Source organism: Charadrius vociferus, unplaced genomic scaffold, assembly GCF_000708025.1.
Source record: "Charadrius vociferus isolate BGI_N301 unplaced genomic scaffold, ASM70802v2 scaffold917, whole genome shotgun sequence".
NCBI classification, from domain to species: Eukaryota; Metazoa; Chordata; class Aves; order Charadriiformes; family Charadriidae; genus Charadrius; species Charadrius vociferus.
In genome coordinates this window covers 491,633-499,576 of record NW_009649175.1, presented here as the reverse complement: position 1 = coordinate 499,576, position 7,944 = coordinate 491,633, and positions in this window count along the sequence as shown.

Here is a 7,944-nt window from a genome sequence, read left to right as displayed (position 1 = left end):
TTTTTTTGCATTTGTAAAATCAAGCCTAATTAAGAATCCTTGGATGACCCGTTCACGATCCAGTATCGTCACTTAAACTATTCTGTGGAAAATACTGAACTTAGCCCATGCGAGGGCATCAGAAACTACAGAGCCTTCCAAGAGCTCGAACCCAGCACTTGAATTAAATAGTGGTGGAACTGAAAAAGCACTCTGGGTACTGATGTGCAAACGAGCACACTGAGCTTCCAACTTCCAAAACACAGTATTACATTAACACTTGAGGCCACACAGTGCCCTCATCCTGTACGATGGATTTCTCCTGCTTTTGATAGGAACCGTTTGTCTACACTTCAGGCAGAATACTCCCAGCAGCTTTGTATTACTGCATCATGTATGCACACGCCCTGATATGAACATGTATTTTTAGACATTTGAGGTTGTCTGAGTGATAGCAACACTGACGAACCCAGCTCAAATACACCGTATTATATAGATAACACAGTGCTCACATTCTGTAAGTCTGTGTGTGCCACAGACACAAGAGTTATACTTGCTACAGTGAGGAAAATTATTCTATTTAAACACACTCATCAGGCTGCGCACACACACACAGAGCAGTTAAAGAATCTGGAATCTGCTTATCTTTCCTAGTGGCTTTGGGCAGTTGTGTGCCTTTTTCCCCAGCGGTTTATTAATTTGCTTTCTTTTAGTCCCCAGCCTCCTGACATGGTTCCTGCTTCCTATTTCAGTTCCCTCCTTGCCTGTTCTTTGTCTCTCCTCTAGGCAGGGGGAGGGGGGTCCTGCCGCTCTCCCTGCACTTTCCTCAGAACTTTCTCCAGTTGCCATGGAATGTTCTGGTTTCAGCTTCCAGCCCTCCTGTTTAAAAGGCACCATCCAACACACCCTGCCTGCTTCTTTAGGTAAAAGCTAAGTATTCACCCCAAAGCATGGCTTTTTCATGGCAAGTGACCCACTCACACTTGCCATGAGGATGCCAGATCAGCATGCTGGGAGCTCATACTCCGAGTAGCTGCTGGATGCTCGTTAAAGGTGACCGTCAGCATGTTGCACACCCAAGGAAATCGCAAGGAAACCAACATAGCCGTTTGCCTTAGCTCCTCAGTGCTCTGACATGGCACAGGCTGGATCTCTCCTTTTAGTACCTCCACCCTTACTATATTGGCCTCCCCCACCTTACAGCTTCACCAGCACACTTAAAGGATCGCTTCTCATAACTTTTTCTGGTCCCAAACTTACCCTGTCCCACAATACGAGACTATCAAAGTAGTCATTCAACTGGCATTTGTTACAGTGTAGCCAAATTTATTCTATTTGCAAATAAGCAGTTTGTGCCATACTGAGACAAAATTTGGCTCATCAGTATGAACAGACTTGGAAGATGAAGTTGCCTAAATGTAATGTGATGACTAAATGTCATTTCCCCATACTTAACTATGTAAGTGTACAGATATGATTACCTTTGAACCCATTTATCATCACAACTAGCTAGTTACCGTCTTGAAGACAAAGTTCCGGATGATGTGAAAAAGAATTTTAAATCTGAATCTAAAAATTTACATTTTCAGTATACAAAATTTCTTCCCCTTTTCAGATGATTCCTAATCTATTTTCTCTGACATCTTCTGCACTGGGATCTGCTGAACTTCTTCTGCATTCACTCTCTTAAATAAAGGCATTTTCCTCAGCTACTTTATTCAGCTCCTCACTATTTCCTGTCTCACTTCTGCTCATGGGAATTCCTGAGCAGTCCCTAAATGTTTTGCAGCTGTCTGATCCCTGCTGAAGCACTTTGATTGGTATTTCAATAGTATTAAAAATCCTCTTTTGCACTGAACATGTGTGTACCATTTGGGACCATACACTGTTCATTGCTCCCTTCACTGCAGATCAGTTGCTACTGGCCTTACTCAGAAGCGCAGACCTCAAATTGGTCTGCAAATGATAGAAGGTAACAAAAGACTGTTACAGTTGCATCTATTCAAATGTATTTGGGTATATGTTAATTATACTTGAGTCATACCTATTTGTTGAACATTCTCGACTCATGCATCTGTGTAGGTCTTGACGTTACCAAAATTTTTCAGAATAGTCTCCATAATTATACACTTTAAGAAGGTTAGGTAGTCACTATTTCACATAGATCATAACATTAGCAGAGACATTTCTGCATAGCACTTGTGCCAGCTAATTCAGTCGTATGAACCATTTCCTTTTTCTGTGTGTTCCACAGAAAAATATAACATTGCGCATTTCATGGCACACTTGCAATTTTAGTGAGTAGCTGTCAGTTTTTCTGAGCTTTCCCTGGAATTTTAATTAACTGCGACCGATCTAACAAGCAATTAATTCAACATTCATTACTTGTTAGGTTGGTTATTACTTAAAATTTAGTTTTTAAATCTCGCTCAATTTTTTATTGGGAATCATCCCATGAGAATGCTAACCCTAGCAGCAAGGATTCTCAGACTTGGAGATAGCATGGTTTCCCCTGTAATCCAGACGTGGGTTAGCGATTTGTCACCTTTCTCCTCTAGAAGCAGACAAACAACTCTCTTGTTTAAAAATACCTAGCACTCTCACAAAAACGACAGCAACTGCTAATAGGGAGGTATATGCTGCTATGAAACGTACGCAGAAAGAGTTATTTTAAAAGGGAAAACTGCACTGCTTACTTTTCTTCTTTTTGACCACTCTCCTCACTGCACTCACGTGCTTTGTAGTCCATCTGTTGCACGGCAGTTCACGACAAAGTCTGGGGAGCCGAAGCTAAACTACAGAACTTTTTGTTGTTAAACTAATCTAACACAGTCTTGGAAGCCAGCCGTTGATACTTAATCTCCCTTTTGTTTCCCTCACTTCTTCACTCTGCCCAGTTTAACTTATTCTAGACTGCCTGGAACCAAAGCAACCTCAGCCATTCAAAACAAGATTGCCACATTAAGGATCTGGTCAAAATGGGAACACAACCTAGGATTCCATCTAATCGACTCCCCATGAATTAGGCATCCATGCCTAGCTAAGCAAGCCTGACAGACAACTTTCTCATGTAAAACAGACGTTACAATACAATCCTAAATATGCAACACAAGTAGTGAATGTTTGGTATTTACAGATTAATAGCTAAACTACAGTGCTGTCCTGAGAAGGACAACTTCTCCATAAATACCAAATAAACCGGCATAAAAAAAGTTAATCCAGGAAGACAGCTAAGAATGGATACACGTGTATTTCTTACAACATTCAAAAGATACACAACTTATTTTGTTTTGCCTCAAGAGTCAATTAAGATGTGAATTGTGACAACTTCCGGAGTTGCTTCACCTCAGGCAATCAGCATTATGGTTCCATTGAAGACTCAACACTACAGATCTCAAAAATCTTACCTTTAGACAGCAGGCTCGCAAAATCTCTTTCCTCCAAACAGGGATAAGGCTGGCCCTTAATCAGCTCGTTACAACCACCTTAAAAAGGTTTGTCTCCTCTTCAGCATGAGCAGTTCTTCCCTGAAGTACAATAATAGGGTTAATTAGCTGCCAGTTCTCAAATCAAAGTACAATTCGGGGAGGGGTGTGTGTAAATTTGCAAAATTGTAAAAATTGCAAAATTAAAAAAAAAAAAAACAAACAGAAAAATCACCTTAAAATTAACAGATTGTCTATATGCAGTTATAACTGGCAGTTACCTTTTTTTCATGAGGGAACAGGCTGGTTACAGTCCCATACCCAGAATTCTTAAAATCATAAATACTCAGGTCAAGGTTATCATCTGATACAGATTATTTTTCTCTGGGCTGGTGATAATTTCTAAGAGGATATGAGCCTTGTTTCACCTGCAATCATGATGTAATTTCCTCCCTGTCACCTCCATGTCATTTTTTAAATCCTGCAGAAGTCTCCACCACTAAGCTAGAAATGTACTGCCTAGCAAGTCCACAAACACACACGTAGCATTAGCACTGCTGTTTGCCAGTTTATTCTACAGCTTCTGTCATAAGGTGAATTATCAAAACCACAAGTGCTGTACTACCAGAGTGGCTCTTAAGCTAAAATGACCTTCTCAGTGCACTGTGAATAGACTTGATATCCACAAGCCATTGAAGTTATTTATTAGAATAAAAAGGAGGAAAATAAAAAAGAATTAAAAAGTACCTAAATAAGCAAGCACGCACTGCTTATTTTTAAGAAGGGTGCTTATGTGATTTGAATGAAGCATACACTACACAAGTTATCACGATCAATTTCATACTCACAGGTTTTAACATGTGTTTTACAATTGTAAATTTTACATGGTTATCCAAAAGACTTGCAAGCCTTTTCTCAACATACTTAGTTTGCATCTCATGTAAGTAAAACCCTTATTCAAGCTAAAATAATAGCTGTGTCAGAATTTGTCCCGTTATAAAGCAGTGTATTTAAAATTGGTAGTTTGACAGAAAACACGCTAAATGTGTTGACTGCCCAGCTCCCCTGTTGAAGCGATCTACAGTTATCATACTCACAGGGCAGTGCTATGGAAACATGAAAGTTTCAATCATTCTGCAGCAACTGCACATTCCTGTTGTGCAAAAATAAAACTGAGGCACAAGTAAAGGAAATGACTTGCCCAAAATCAATGAGTCAGCAGGACTGGAGTGTGTAGAATATGAATTTCTGAAACCCATATTTGCTACAGCCCTCCATCATTCAGATCTTGCTAATGAGGTATGTGCCATTTCAGTCACATTCCTATCATTGTAGCTTGATGAAACACAAACTCCTGTTTTTTCCCAGTCACTGGTTCCATACTGTGTCATGTTTCTTAATTGTTAGATAAGACAGCCTTTATTTCAGATGCAGTCTTCCTGCATTTTCTAAACACCCTGTAGTAAATTAGTTTCCTTACCTGATTAAAAATATTATTAGAAAAGTGCTTATGTTACGCACTTTCAGTTTATCAATTAGTAATTCATATGACTACTTGATCATTTAGGCTTTTTTATTCCATATTTGAATCTTTATTTGGTGCTGTCTGACATAGTAGGCAGTTGGCCACCTGAGAGATTGACTCTGCAACTGCTGTGCAATTTACAACCTTTGTAAATATACCCCCTCTTGCACTTCACCTAGATTTCCTAAATTGAATTCTCTCAATTTAAAAACCATACATATATGTTTAAAAAACAAAAGGCAATTCACATACTCCATCTTCTGTCAACACCCAGTGTAAAGCTCAATTAGCCTTTTGAGTAGATCTCAGTCTCTTGCATCTCTTTTCATTTTCTCTCAAGTTCCATTGGGGGCTTTTTCCTCTTCTGAAATTATATCCGATTTTCTATGAATATTGTCCTTGATTTTTCCCTTCTCTGTCTGACCGTTTGGTGTTGTTTTGGGTTTTTTTATAAACTTTTATCATTTGCTCTCCATTTTCTAGTTTTGACTGCTGTCCTCAGAAGACATAATCTAACCATTCCCAATTACCCACCTTTCAGTCACTTTCCCAGTTGTCACATCTAACTTCCCATGGTCATAACCACCTTGTTCTCCAAGTGCCACATAACATAAACCATCTTTCTATTAAAAAATTCACAACAGTCATCACAGTAAACAAAAATAATTACACCCTATTCACAGCCCAGAACCAATCTCTATTGAATAAGCCTTTCTGAAGTGTAAAAGAGGATGCTGTTATAAACTAACATGAACTACTTTAAATATTCTAACCAATTAGAAAGTGTGAATTTGGCTAGAAAAAAATAAACAGACAAATTATCTTCATTAATTAAACTCTTATTCCCTTCAGGTCATTAAGGACAATACTCAACATGGAAGGAATTTTTTTAGGTGCTTAAATTCCTTATAGGATCTTTGCTTGAGTAACTTTCTGGGGAAAAAAAAAAAAGATTTCAGAGCACATACTGAGCAGTTGTGTGTTAAGAAAACTATGAATACCTAAACCAGGAAAATGAAAACCACTCAGTAACTCAATTTTCATACCATCTATTTTATTGACATCTTTGTTCATTCGGCCCACACTTGGGAAAATAATTTTTAGTTAGACTCAATGTATGGGATTTGGAGTGAGTTTGTAAGAACAACTATTACTGTTGCTAGCAACAAGTTCTGAAATTGGCCATCATCTACTGCAAAAATAGAGGTGGTATTAAACCCTGATTGACCATTCAGAATTTGCATTTTTCTCAGTGTTTTTCCTGTTACTAGAAGGGACCACAAACATGGACTGATTCTATGGCTGAATTCAGCTGAAGCATAAACAAGTCTGATTCCATCTGAAGTAAGTAGGAACAAATTTATACCAGGACCAAATCTGCTATGTCCTATGTTGAAAACAAATATTGTTCACAAGGAATAATTAGAAAACCATGAACAAATACGCAATGGTAGGCGCATTTATATTTCCCTAGCTTAGCGAACATTACCAGGAATAGTAATCCCATTTTATTTGAGATTCTATTTCAGTAAATTCTGTACAGGCTTATATTCATGATAGTTCCTACTATAAAGAGTTTATGACCTTAAAGGCTGCTTTTTTGATTAAGATAAGACAAGAAGGGGACATGCAGAGGCAGAGATAGTAAATAGCAGTATTGTTTCCACTGCACTAGTGCTCTCCTTTTTTCTTTCTTTTTACTGTTATTTAAAGAAGACTTAATGATCTGTAACAATTCTATTATCAAAATTGTTAAATTTCCTCAATCCTACAATACTCTGAATTCTGTGTGAAGACGTAGCAGGTGGTTCTGCAAGTGTCATTAGAAACACTTCTACAGTATGGGTCCAGGAGAGTGTATTTTTGTTTGAAAAACATGTTAAGTTTTACATTTAGATATGTCATATAAAAACAGACTTTGCAATAAATTTGAGAAAGAAAAGCCTTCCTGGAAAGGTTGCTCAATATGGAGAAAAAGGTTTCTATAAATGATTCTGATTCAGACAAAATACGGCAGGGAAACAAACTTGGAGACTCTAAAATCCTGAAAACTTACAAAAATGCATTTCCTTATGTCATAAAAATACTTTTTATTCCCAATCCAACTGCTTGGCTTCTACTGATGCTGTCAAAAGCTGGAGATACTCGGCTCTGTAAAGTTTGAAGGGGCCATTAAAAAAAAATCCTTTATCTATTTAATTAGCCTGCATTCAACGGACAGTTACAGATGTCCCTGGGGCAAAGCGGTATGGCCTGGGCTCAGCTGAAAGGAGCCGTGAGAAAGCTTCAATATGAAGTCCTGGTTTTACAAAGTACCAGCTAAAGGCTCTCCTACGAGCAGCGTCGCAGCTCTACCCGGTTCAGCCGGGCTGTGGAATACATACGCACATCTACACACCTGGTGATGAGCAGTACTGCAAGTGGACTACAAGGCAGACCAGGGCGGAGGCAGATCTCCGCGTACGTTGAAGCGCCAGGTCCAGTTTAACCACAGGGAACGGCAGAGGCCGCCTCCCCTCACGGGCAGCGGGTCCCCGGGCTCGGTGGGCAAGGCCCGCTGGCACACCTGCCGGCCACCCCGCCTCACCGGACGGCCCTTTTCCCTCTCATCGCCACAGGCTCTCGCCGCACCTCCCGCACCTTTTCTCTCAGAGCCTCACGCCGGCCGCCACGCTCGCTCCCAGCACCACAACGCCAGCGCCTCCCTCACAAACGAGCGCCTCAGCCTCGCAACGACCGTTCTTCACCACGCAGCCTCTCATCACCCGCCTCATGCCGATCCCTACACCCCCACAGCCGCCTCGGCCTCGCTCTCACACACACGCATTCTTTCTCCCTCATCCCTTCCAGCCCCACAGCCTCCGAATGCTAGGTTTTGTTGCATGGGTAGACTTTGCTGTGAAGGGCACTTCAGTCTTCCCTTCTGTGTGTTGTGTCTGAGAGACTGAGGGGTATTATTGTAAATGAAATAACGTACAGTGCTCCTTTGTTAGTTGGATGCCAAAATCCTGGACA